This window comes from Eptatretus burgeri, chromosome 8, assembly GCF_056783735.1.
Source record: "Eptatretus burgeri isolate ZD-2024b chromosome 8, Ebu_testis_v1, whole genome shotgun sequence".
Classification (NCBI taxonomy): domain Eukaryota; kingdom Metazoa; phylum Chordata; class Myxini; order Myxiniformes; family Myxinidae; genus Eptatretus; species Eptatretus burgeri.
This window is the reverse complement of record NC_140968.1, coordinates 15516672-15529913: the sequence shown is the minus strand read 5'-3', so window position 1 is coordinate 15529913 and position 13242 is coordinate 15516672.

The following is a 13242-nucleotide window of genomic DNA, read 5'->3' as shown; positions in this document are numbered from 1 at the left end:
GATGAGACGCGGAGCGGCGATGGCGCCTCACTCCGCGGGCCTCGCGGACAGTGCCTGGCAGGGGGTGGGAAAGGGGCCCCCTTGGTCGCACTATCTCAGCGCGGGGGGAAACAGGAGGGGGTTGCTGATGCTCGGGGTATAGAGGATCTTTATTATCCCTGGTGTGCGTCTCCACCTCGGCCAGGTCGCGCTGCCGGCCTTCCTCGGGCGTGCAGCTCCCGGCACCGTCGCGAGCACCCCCTCGTCTGCCTTCGCCGCTGCCGCCTCTCCGCCTCTGGACTCTCCAACTCTGGACTCTTCTTTGGGCTCTCCTCGTTCGACTCTCTTCAGCTTCTCCAGCTACTGCAGGCTTCGGGCTCCAGACTTCCACACTGCTCTGACTGACGAACACGGTCCTTTTATCCCCCCGTAGCTTCGCCTTTGACCCCCTCCCTTTGACCTTTCACCTCGCTCCCCATTGGCCCGAGAAAAAGTGGGCGTGAAGGCTTTTTGATCCACAAATTTGCATATATCGATCGTTCTGGAGGCGGGGCCAAATCGCCCCTCGCTCACCGATTGGACGGCAAAAAGTGGGCGTGTGTCGTTTTTGATCAGTTTTTGAAGCACAAAATCCGTGATTTTGTACACGCTGTTCAACGTGCGCCCTGCACGAGTCCAACACCGGTACCCACAGCGGGGCAAGAACGGTGGCGATGCTACGGTTGCGAGGTGTGACGTGAAGGTCGTGGCGGTTGTGGTGAAGCGGTGTTGTGGTTGGTGGTTGATGTTGTGGTTGTGGTGGTAATCATGGCGGTTGGTCCAAAATAAAGATAGTAAAAGAAAAACGGCTATCCTGAAGAGTCGCAGCACGTATAAATGACATGTATTCCCACTAGACAACGGGTTTGGGCCTAACTACACATGCACTTACCGAGATACCTCACCTAAGGGACCTGAATGGTGGTTTGCGAATTTGGTAACCACAACAATATGTTAGAATAATATTATGGCACGAAACACCTCCCCATCTTCCCAGAGTTAAATCATTTTGTGTTTCCTTACTTATTATATATAATCCTGTTTTTTCTGTTTTCTTGATTAAAACTAGGGCAAAACCATTATTATATTTACCCTTATTAAATTCTTTTATTTGTTGTTTACTAATCGTGGCTCCACAAAACTCATTCTCTATACCAAGTGGATAATATTCTTCCTTACGAGACTGATTTAATTGTTCCAGGTCTTCCAGGTCAATTTTAAATGACCAATTATACCCTAAATCATTCATATCATACCCCCATTGTTCGATTCTCATACAAACGATACGCCCTTCTTGATAAAAATGTATTTTAATTCGAACTGTGAATTCTGTATGACCTGGAGACAAAATCAACACTTCTGTATCTTTGGAATACACAGCCGTTTTATTTAAGGATATATTGTGATAAATCGCTTAATCTCACCAAGTCATTCGCGTCAGTCGGGCTTGGATAATTTTTTTTAATTTATTAGCATTTTTCATCTTAATATTTTTGGTTATATTATATTTCTGTCGTTCAGCCTGTGCCTTTGTGTAATAATTTGATAAATCAATATCCAGTTCTTGGGATACACCAAAGATAGAACCATCTTTACCAACATAAGTCATTTATCTTAGATTAAAAATAATGTCATAAAATTTTTTAGTTTTGTTGAGTTGAAATAACACATATAGACATAATTGACCACAACACTTGGAAATTAATTCTTGGACTTGAAATGTTTGATAAACACCATTGTGTAAGAATTTTATGATTTCAACAGGTGGTGGAAGACCAAAACTATCAAAATAATATTTGTCTTGACGATTAAAAATACAAACCCAGTGAGAACCATTCCCATTATTATCATTGAAGTTCATAATAATATTCTTTGTATGTTAAGGCACATTTGTTGATTCATCTTTCATACAAATAACCACATTATGAATTTTTAATTCCTTAGAATATTTGACAAGTTGTAAAATTGATGTTGTATTCTTTCCAAATTCTTTAAACCACTCATCAATGCTCATTTATTTATTAGAAAGATATAATCCATTACCTCTTTTAGTTAATTTTACACCTGCTTGTGCGATAGAAGAAAGCATATCTCCAATTAACAATCTCGCTTTATCAGGCAGACCTTCAAGTTTTTCAGCAAAATCTACAATTACACCACTTCCACTGATTTTTCTCCATCTCTTTGTTCTGTCTTTCGAATTCTTTTTGAGCCTGGAGTTGAGCCTTCCTTTCATTGGCAGTTTTCACCGCTGTTGAAATACCACCCGTCAATGCTCCAACCGCACTTAAACCAGCAAATAAAGGAATAAGAAATGGGAGAAATCCTCCACTCGTCTCTCTTATTGAATATTTTTTCAACATTGGTTTTGTCATTTTAATTTTCAGTGAGCCAGTATCATTCAAGATTTTAACCTGTTCTCTTGTGAGCAAAACATCAATTCTTACTGCTCCTTTTCTCTGAATTGTATTAACGGTCATAATACAAGGCTTTTGATTTTGAACACAAGATGATAGTTTATGAAGATTGATTTGATTAACATATACCCCAGTTGGTACTTTGCCACTCATTTATTTTACAAAAAATAATGTGAGACTAATCATAACACCATTATCTGTATTAATCTGCAATTCTGTTTCTTCCAAAAGCAAACAATATGGATCAACTTCTTCACTCTCTCCTCTTTCAATGTTTAGGGAAGTATCCACTCGATTTGACTTTTTAGTTTCCTTTTGAGCGCTCAGGTCAAACACATAGATTGTATACAAACTTTTAAATGCTGTCATATCTAAAATAGGTTCTTTATTTCCATTACTTTCACACACCTTTTGGTAAGACTTGCATGCTTCAGCAAAATCATTTTTTTCCCAATTAATTTCCAATCTATCTCGTGGATAAAATGTTCCATCGAGAGAAACACGAAGATGTTTCACCTGAGCATTATCACTCAATGCATTATTCTTATCAGTCGCAGTATCACCATCTGGCTTTTTAAAAATAATCCACAGATATCGTGGCTTTCCTTCCAGAACACCCAAATTCCATGTGTAAGTGGTTTGGTTGAGTTTAACGTGTTGACATCTTCTTTTGAGGTGTGATACACTGAGTGGTTTCTTTGAGTTAAGTCTTCTATTCAACATCTCTTCTGTTTTAAGATTAGGAGAAAATTCACTTCTATACCAACTCATTTCATCAATTACAAATTTATTCTGCTCACGAAAAGCACTACCAACACAAAAAAGCAATCTATTTTCATTGTCATTCCTTTGGAGTTGAAATCTAATTTTAAGACCATACAGAACTTTATCATGATCACAAAATCCAAATATACCTTTAAGAGGAACTGCCACAGTAAAACTATTACCTGCTTTTGTGTCATCATTATACATTCCTTTCCTTTGATTATATCCAGGGTCTGTGTTTGTTCCCGTTGACATATCAGCAATAAAACCTTCGACAGCCCCCTTTCTCATTCTAACACCGAATGAATATACAGTAGTGTAAATTTCATCATTTCAGATACAGCAGAGACATAATCAACCGCTTCACTTCTTGTGTTCCAATGTACAAACGAACACTATCAAACATTTTCCAGAAGAAATCATTTACGAGTGTAGCGTTTGTATTATTTTCCACCCGAGTAAATGTAAATTTACACGATCAAGAAACTTTCGTCAAGATTCAAATAAGTTTGTTGATAATTTGTTTCAAAACTTTTTGTTCCATTTGCATTCCAGTCTGTTCCAGTAATTGCATTTACCTTGAAGTAATCTTCTTTTTTAGTGGAGTTTGAGATGACAATGGTATCATCCAAATCATAGATACTATCAATTGCTTCCATACTTGTATTTATGAGGGAAAAAAGATGTTAAAACTTTTGAACCCCTGACCCAAATATTTGAATTATTTTCTGCCGTTCTTGGGGAGACAACTGTGCTTTGCCTTTCTTAATGTCTTTTATTGCTTGTAATTTATGAGATTCCTTTGAAGCATCTTTTATACTCTTTATAGCACCTGCAACATTTCCCACAGCAGAAGCAGTTGAACCAATTAGGTGTTTATGTTTAAGAATAGTTGAAACTCTATCCATCAGAGTATCAATTATCCCATCTCCTCTAAATTCATGTCCAACACCCCTTTGTCTCTTAGGTTTAAAGTATCCTCTGACAAGATACATACCTTCGCCCTTGTAGTATGGGGAAAGGAACATCCCATCCCCTGTAATTATTTTATATTTTCCCAACTCGTGTTCCTCACAATTACCATCGTATTTATTCATTGGAAAACTTCACGGAGGTGAATTCTGATGGATATAATTTCTCCATTAAAATAAATCACGCGATTATCTTGGTTGGTTATCCTAAATTTACTCTGTATATGGTTTTTCCTGACACAGGAAGATAAACCAGATTTTTGGGTTCCATATTGAATTTATAAACAATTGGGGTTGAGTATGCGCTGAATGAAAATATTGTATTTGTCCTTATTCCATCATTATTAGCGCCATCAATCAAGTCACAGTGAATTAAGACCTAACTTATGCCTGAAGATATTTGAATAACATTGTCACTGTAAAACGTCCCATTAGTTTCAATCTTTGTTGAGGAGAAACCCAATAACTCTCTCAATGAATTATCAATTGTGAAATCAACCTTGTAGTTATTTTTAAGTATAATCGTTGATTTTGAAGTATGTTTTTGAATATCTATAACAATATTTTTTGGTTCATCACCCTGTTCTTTCATAAGACGAGCAATTTCGGAAGATATTTGAGAAATCTCATATGCTCCGGGTGAAACTGTTATCATTTTGTATCCACTTCCCGGATTATAACTATACTTGTCATTTTTCTCGGTGATATTAAATAAGGGATTATAAGTTTCCATGGACAATAAAGACGCCTCATATTCTTTTGTTGCGTCAAGTTGTAATGGGTATGGGAATGAAGATGTTTGGTCGCTTGTTGTGAAATGAAAACTCAGGATTGTGCTTCTTATCTTATTTAATAGAATAAAATGTTTTTGTATTAACATTTATTAATTATTTTCATGTTCATCAAATGGTCTAAAATGGCTGATGCTTCATTAAAACAATTGTTATTTCCAGCCTTCTCACTACCTTACAGCAATAACAGTCGATTCACTAATTGTGATGGGTCATTTGGAAGAAAACCAACACCTGAACGAAGGATACGTAAAGCCTGAATAATGTGTTTCTCCTTCTCATTCTTCCGACTTTTACCAGATAAACTAACCCTATGATAAGAGAGTCCAGCAGATCAATATATTGTTGAGGATTAAGCGGTGGCGGGATTCGAACCTGACTCTTGATAGCCAAACGTTACAGATACGGCGCCACCCTCACCACCGCCGTCTCCAGGGTTACAACGCCAGCTGGCTCGGCACAGTTCTCGGGTCACGCGTCTTCAATCGCGATACCAACTTACCCCTGGACCTTACCAGTTGGGGAAATAGACCCCGGTTACAGACTGGTTTTGTCAGATGCCGAGCGTTTTCTGCAAGTCTTTAACCATTTTGGTTTTATATACGAATCGAACTGATCGTTCCTCGACGCGACACAAATTAATCCAAAGCGGCAACTTCATACGAATCAGCCAGATTTATTGGGGAACCCGTGAACACAACACAAGCAAAATATTCATGACAATGTTTTCATTAACCTATAACCTGTTATAAACCAGGTAACTACGGATTACGGGTTTCGAACGGGTCCCTACCGAGAAAAGCCTTAAACAACATGCAGACAAGACATGGACAGCATGCAGACAAGACAGAGTACTTGGTGAGGTTTCATGGACGAGAGGAAAGCGCCAAAAGCACGAATGTTGCTCGTAACAAGCCGATGTCCATGGATTCGCGCCCCAAGCTCGAGCACGCCGCGTGGCAAAATGGAGCTCGTCTTCCTTTGTCACACCGCACGCGGACTCCGCGTGCTCTGACCCCGCGTAAGGTCGAAGGCACAAGACCATCAGATCGACAATGGGTTTCAGCTGGTTTCTCACAAGGTCCAGCATACAAGTCCAGGCCTGGCCTGTTCACCAGACAAGGCCAAATCGAGGTGCCGGGCTCCGGCAGGCTGGGTCCATGGGATTCCAAGACGTTGTTGAGCCGTGAGGTGAATTGGGAGAGTCAGAGGCTCCGTCGTTTCTCTCTTGCCTTCCCGGCGCACGCTCGCCTCGAAGCCCGACTGCTCATGCAGCAGATCGCGCCTCGACATCCGTCGTTTCCCTCTTGCCTTCCCGGCGCATGCTCGCCTCGAAGCCCGACTGCTCAACTCCGTCCTCTCAGTTCTTTTCCACTGCAGAATCACCACTGGCTTTTCTACTTTCTGCTTTCCTCGAAGCCCGACTGCTCAACTCCGTCCTCTCAGAGATGGGCGGGGACTATTGTCTGGAGAGAGGAAGGAAGAAGAAAAAGCTCTCGATCCACCACCACTGCACAAACAAATAACAGCCTGTGACACATCCCGACACACAGGTAACGTCCATTTTACCGAACGGCCTGGCTAAACATGCATTTATTGGGGGATCTGAGCTAATCCTATATTTAGTAGCATACGAAGGGCCATTTCCGTAACACTACCCCCACCTTTCTCCCGAGGCTCTCCCGAGCCTCCATCTGGGGCAGCCCACGGTGATGGCCCTGTCTAATCTACAGCACAGATCTCCGATTTACTCGAACCCACAACATGGGAAGCACTTAACTCCATAAACCAAAGTGTCACAGTAAGATTGGCATGGCCCTATCCGAGTGTGTCAGGTCACCAATCTAACAAATAAATTCACACTCAATGCACACTACTTAACATTCTAATTATGGATTTGAATGGGAGGGCATTCAATTTTATTTTTCACACCAACATTTGCGTCGGAGCAGAACATTCAAAGGTTCAAAGTTCTTTCACGTGTTCGCTCCTTCATGCCCCCCTCCTGGCAGTATTGTCCATTCACCACTGAGGGTTTCCTCACTTCGTGGCCTTTTTGGCCTCTCACCAGGTGAGTTCAGTTGGCCCAGTGGCCTAATCTCACAAAGAATTCTTCGGCCCACTGAGCCCAAAAAATGGCATGAATCTTCGGCCGCAACGGCCCACAAAAGCACTTTGGCCTCAATGGCCCACAAAAATACTTCGGCCCATATGGCCTACTCACAAGCAGCAGCTGGCAACAAGCCCTGCATTGGACAGCAGGTGACTCATCAATGGTGGCACAGTGATATCGATGATAAGCAAATGCAGTTTGGAGGTGTTCTTGAGGACGCAAATGGGTGTGATGACCTCAGACCAGGTGAGATGGAGTGTACCCTTAACCTTCCTTGCCTGACTTGCTATGGCAGGACTTGTTTTGGTTAAATTCTCTTTTTTCTTTCTCTCTTTTTTTTTCTTTTACAGACAGGATGGTGTGTTTCTTACTCAACTGTTATCTTCGTGGATGTGTGCTCATGACAGACTGGTGGCCTCTCTGGCACTTGAAGAGGGTGACCTAGCCTGGCCCTTGTTAATAAATTCTCCCATCAACACTACTCGTACCAGGTGTCACACATGAATGGTGCGGAGGAGAGTCCATCGAACCTAACCATTTACTTTTAGCTCTCGACAATGCAACAAACCCTGCTCTGGCTAAAATGATCTGAATGACCCATTTTTCCCGACCTGGCACACTGTTCCATTCTATTAAACCTGGGCAAGGCCCTTATTTGTCTTTTTCCATTTGGTGGTGCCAGGCATAATTCACTGGCTGGGTAGTGTGACTACTACGAGGCCTCTTTGCCTGTTCCCAATCGGGGATGGAGGACACCCAGCGACCTCGGGGTTCACATGAGCGTGTTTCTGGCGCTCCTAACTCAGGGTTGGCTCTCTCTCACCCCCACACTGTGCTCTCATAGCAACCACACTGTGCTCTCATAGCACCTATACTGTGCTCTCCTGGCACGAAACCTACCGTGCTCTCCTGGCACTGAACCCCACTGTGCTCTCCTGGCACCTCTGACAGCGTTCACCTGCCAGGAACCCCCAAAGCCCTGAGGTCCTATTTCCCGACTCCCCAACTCCCAATACCATGTCACACTACCAGCCAGTATCCCCATTCCTTGGCCTGCACCAACCCCTCGCAGTCCGCCTGCACAATGGAACAGCAGCCAGAATCCATGTCAAATCCTCGAAGTCCCCCTAACCTACACCAACCTGGTTCGGAGACTCCTACCGACAGGGTACGTTGTTCACACTCACTTTCTGCATTTGCACAATCACGCCATTCACCCAAACTCTTTAGTCATTCATTCCACAGTGCCACACACCCAGTCCACAACACCATCCAACACCTTTCACGTTTATGTGAAAACAACAACACACCAGTCCCTCGGATTCCACTTGGTCATCAAATTTAAGCAGTACACTTTTTCATCAAACCCCAATTAATTTGTCACTACGTCCGTCGTCGGCTGGCCTCCTCGATACCGCCCGAATCGTTTATTTCCAACAGTTTAAACAAGACATCAAAATCTCTTCACCAGCCCCATGGAACCTCTGCATGGTTCCAACCAGGCATTTCAGTCCTTCCTCAAACAAGCCACTCTTTGTCATCCGCTTGCTTCAGGTGCGTTTAACGCTCTGCCTGTAATGTCTCCACCGCTTTTTTTATTTTTTTTAATAATCACCCAAATCCACTCGTGCCACTCTTATGCCTTCTGTCATCTCTCAATTTGCAATCACTTTCGGTACAATTTTCAATCAATTTCTTACATCCCAATATGGCCTGCTTCTTTGGCTCATTGGGAGTGAGGGAATGAATCCCTCATTTTTCATTACATGACCCAGCCGCCTTTCCACCACGGCTCAAAGGGGTCACACCTCAATGGGGGTTGTAGTCCACCCCCTCCTTTTCTCCTGGCTTCGCGGAAGTCAGGCAAACCCCAATCAGTGGAATGGCCTCCCCCTCTTCTCCAGGGTTCACGGAAATCAGGTAAACCCCAATCGGTGGAATGGCCTCCCCCTCTTCTCCAGGGTTCACAGAAATGAGGCAATCGGGGAAGCGGCCTCCCCCTCTTCTCCATAACTCCCTGAAGACAGATTCAACCCATTCAGCTAGCCAAACCCGTCGTGTGCTCAGAAAGGTTCGAAGACCAAGTGACATGCCAGTGCCGCCTTCCACTCATCTACGCTCTACCCCAAAGTTCCTGTGAGGCTGATAGAGAAATTAAAATCCAATTTCGAAAGCCTGCTCCTGGATGCAGCACCTCCAACTCTGAAAGAACCCATGCGGAGCTGTCCATTATGGTTTTTGTCCCCTGTGTCAAGTTCTGTCCTGGTGGCATTTCTATTTCCCCTTGGACCTCAAACCTATTTCCTACGTCACCACTCATTCCACGCTCAGGACTCCCACTCACAGCAGGCTGCACACATTCCAAGGTTAGGTGTTCACATTCCATACCTTCAACCTTGCCGGCGCACTGACCAACCGCCTCGCACTCCAGGGCTACATTCCCGAATGCCACGTGAGTATCCACACACGTTTTGTCCTCGGCAGCACATACCGGTGCTGTGGTCTGGAGTGTGGGCTCACAGCATTCATTCACAGGCACTCCACACACACATTCAGGGGTCACGCATACGTGCACCCCCTCGGGCAGAGTCTCTTCATTGACATAAAATTCAATTTCTACCTTAAGCTCCTCGTCCGCACCATATATGCACGTGCCCACGTACCTGCTTCGTTTCAGTCAACTCTGTCCGGTCGCTTCTCTCCAGCAGGTTACTCATCATCGGTTCACCACACTCCTCTGGGGCTGTCAGCTCCACATGCTGGACCTGCTCAAAATGTGTTTCATTCATCAACAACCCCGTATGCTCCCTCAATGTCTCCTTCACCAGGGTTTGCTCTAATTGTGGTGTCATCCGAGGAGTGATGTCAATCAAGTTCCGCACCACTAACATTACTCCCTGTGGTAATATCACACATCCCACATTATTGTGCTGTTCAACTTCCTGGCTCCATTTTCCTTCCTATTTGAGTCGTTCTTCCTCCCTGAGCCTTTTTAGTTGTTCATTATCTTTCTGGAGTTTTTCCATCTCCACGTACTCCAACTTTGCTCTCTCCTTTCGTTGGTCAGTTTCAAATTTGTTTTGTTTTTGTTTTCTATCCCACCGTCTCTCATGTTCTTCATTCTCCAATCTCATCATTTCCTTCAGTTTGTTGATTTCCTTTTCCTGTTTAATTCCTTGTTCTTTTTTTTCTTATCCCACTGTCTCTGTTGTTCTTCCTTCTCCAATCTCGTAGTTTCCCTCAATTGCTTGATCTCCCTTTCCTGCTTCATTCCTTGTTCTTTTTGTTTCTTATCCCACTGTCTCTCTTGTTCCTCATTCTCCAATCTCTTCGTTTTCTTCAATTTATTGATTTCCCTTTCCTGCTTCATTTGTTGTTCTTTCAACATCTCCGCGTATTCCAACCTTGCTTTCTCCTTTAGTTGTTCTTGTCCTTTTTGTTTCCTCTCCCACTGTCTCTCATGTTCTTCCTTCTCCAATCTCGTTGTTTCTTTCAATTTGTGGATTTCCTTTTCCTGTTTCATTCGTTGTTCTTTCACTACTCTTTATTGCATCTCATTCTTTAATCTTGTCGTTTCCTTCAATTGGTTGATTTTCTTTTCCTGTTTCATTCGTTGTTCTTTCACTATCTCCTCATACTCCAACCTTGCTTTCTCCTTTAACTGTTTGATCTGCCCAGTGTGGTTCCTTAACGTTCCCTTATCCGTTCTCTTTCTTTCCTCTCTTAACATCCTCAGCTCGTTTTGCAATTCCATCTCTTTGTTTTGGTGTTTCTGTAACTCCAAAGTTTTTTCCCATAATTTCTCTCTCATCTCCATGCCTCTTTTGCAGTCTTCCCTCCTCATTTCCTCCAATTTCTTACAGTATTCCCTTAGTCGTTCCAGATATTCCTCTTTTCTTTCTATCTCCTGTTCCAGGCTCTCCCTTATCTGATTGCCTGATCTTACTTCTTCCTTCAGTGGTTCCAATTCCCGTTTTTCCTTTTCCAGCTTTGTTTTCCATTCTTCTTCCAAGTTCTCTCTATCCCAAGAATTACTAATTTGCTCTTCCTCTATTCTTTCGTTCAGTTCGCTCTTCTCTTGTTCCAACTCATGGGTACTCCACTCTACTTCCCTCATTTCCCCCTGTAGTTCTTCGAACTGTCTTGACTTTTCCAACAATTCTTCCTTCCTTTGCTCCAGATATTTCTCTCCTGTTTTTACCTTCTGTTCTAGGCGTTCTCTTATCTGATTGCCTGATCTTACCTCTTCCTTCAGTTGTTTCAATTCCAAATAGTGTTCACATTTTTCCTTTTCTAGCCTTTTTTCCATTCTTTTTCCAAGTTCTCCCTATCCTGGGAGTTACTAGTTTGCTCTTCCTCTATTCTTTTGTTCAGTTTGCTCTTCTCATATTCCAACTGACGAGTAAACAAACCTGCTTTATTCTTTTCTCCGCATAGTTCGTCGACTCTGTTGGCTAAGTCCTCTTTCAGCCACCGAATTAGTTTCTGTTCATCGGCCAATTGTTCCAATTGTTGTAACCCCCTGTACATATGATTTCTCTGAACCTCGTCTGCGTGCCGTTGTGCCTCGTCCAATTTAATCTGTACCTCCTTTATATAATTCTCATAACGCCTCACCTGTTCCAAGGCATCCCCCAATTGTGTCTGAAGCTTGCCAATGTTCGCGTAGTCGTCCTGCCTCACCTGCCATGGCGCTTGCCATGACCACGTGGTTTGAACCGGTGGTTGAGAGCCCCCGCCTCGTGTTGTGCCGTTTGTTGCGCTATGAATAGCCCACTCCCGCTTCGTGTCGCGCCAAGATGAAGCCGCGCCGCCATTTTGCGACTCCATTTTCTTTATAATTTCCAAATTTTACACCCAATCCACTCAAAATAAATTCAAATTTGCGAGCATCGTTTTTTTTTTTCCTCGCGCCTCTCGTAACCAATGTTCGGGGTGCGAAATGAACCACAGGTCCAAATATCCTGCTCCTGACTACCAGTTTTGCTGATCGGCGACGGAGGGATTCTCAACTCACTCCGGACACCAATTGTTTATGGCTTCCACGGTGTCGGGATTCGAGCGGTGGCAGGATTCGAAATCCGTCACTAGTTGTTTGTTTTTTTTTACGAATCGGACGAATTTATTCCTCTGGGGCACATTGGGGAACACAACACAAGCAAAATATTCACAACAATGTTTTAATTAATCTCTTACCCGTTCTTAACTAGGGAACTATGGATTACGGGTTTCAAAGGGGTCCCTACTGAGATAAGCCAAAAACGACATGCAGACAAGACATACATAGCATGCAGACAAGACAGAGTACTTGGGGATGTTTCATGGATGAGAGGAAAGCGCCAAAAGAACAAATGTCACTCGTAACAAGCTGATGTCCATGGATTCGCGCCCCAAGCTCAAGCACGCCGCGTGGCAAAATGGCGCTCGTCTTCGTTTGTCGCACCGCACATGGCCTCCGCGCACTCTGACCCCACATAAGGTCGACGGCACAAGACCGTCAGATCGACGATGGGTTTCAGCTGGTTTCTCACAAAGTCCAGCATACAAGTTCAGGCCTGGCCTGTTCACCAGACAAGGCCAAATCGAGGTGCTGAGCCCCGGCAGGCTGGGTCCATGGGATTCCAAGACGTTGTCGAGCCGTGAGGTGAGTTGGGACAGTCATTTCTCTTTCCTTCCCAGCGCACGCTCGCCTCGAAGCCTGACTGCTCATCCAGCAGATCGCGCCTCGACACCCGTCGTTTCTCTCTTGCCTTCCCGGCGCACGCTCGCCTCGAAGCCCGACTGCTCAACTCGTCTTCTCAGTTCTTTTCCACTGCAGAATCACCAGTGGATTTTCTTCTTTCTGCTTTCATCAAAGCCCAACTGCTCAACTCCGTCCTCTCAGCGCTGGGCGGGGACTATTGTCCAGAGAGAGGAAGGAAGAAGAAAAAGCTCTCGATCCACCACCATTGCACAAACAAATAACAGCCTGTGAGACCTCCCGACACACAGGTAACATACATTTTACCGAACGGCCTGGCTAAACATGCATTTAATGGGGGATCTGAGCTTATCCTATATTTCGGAGAATACGAAGGGCCATTTCCACAACAATATACTCCATCATCATGATTTTTCATGTCCAATGGTTTATCAAAATACTTTGATTCATCCGTCACAGTTGAACT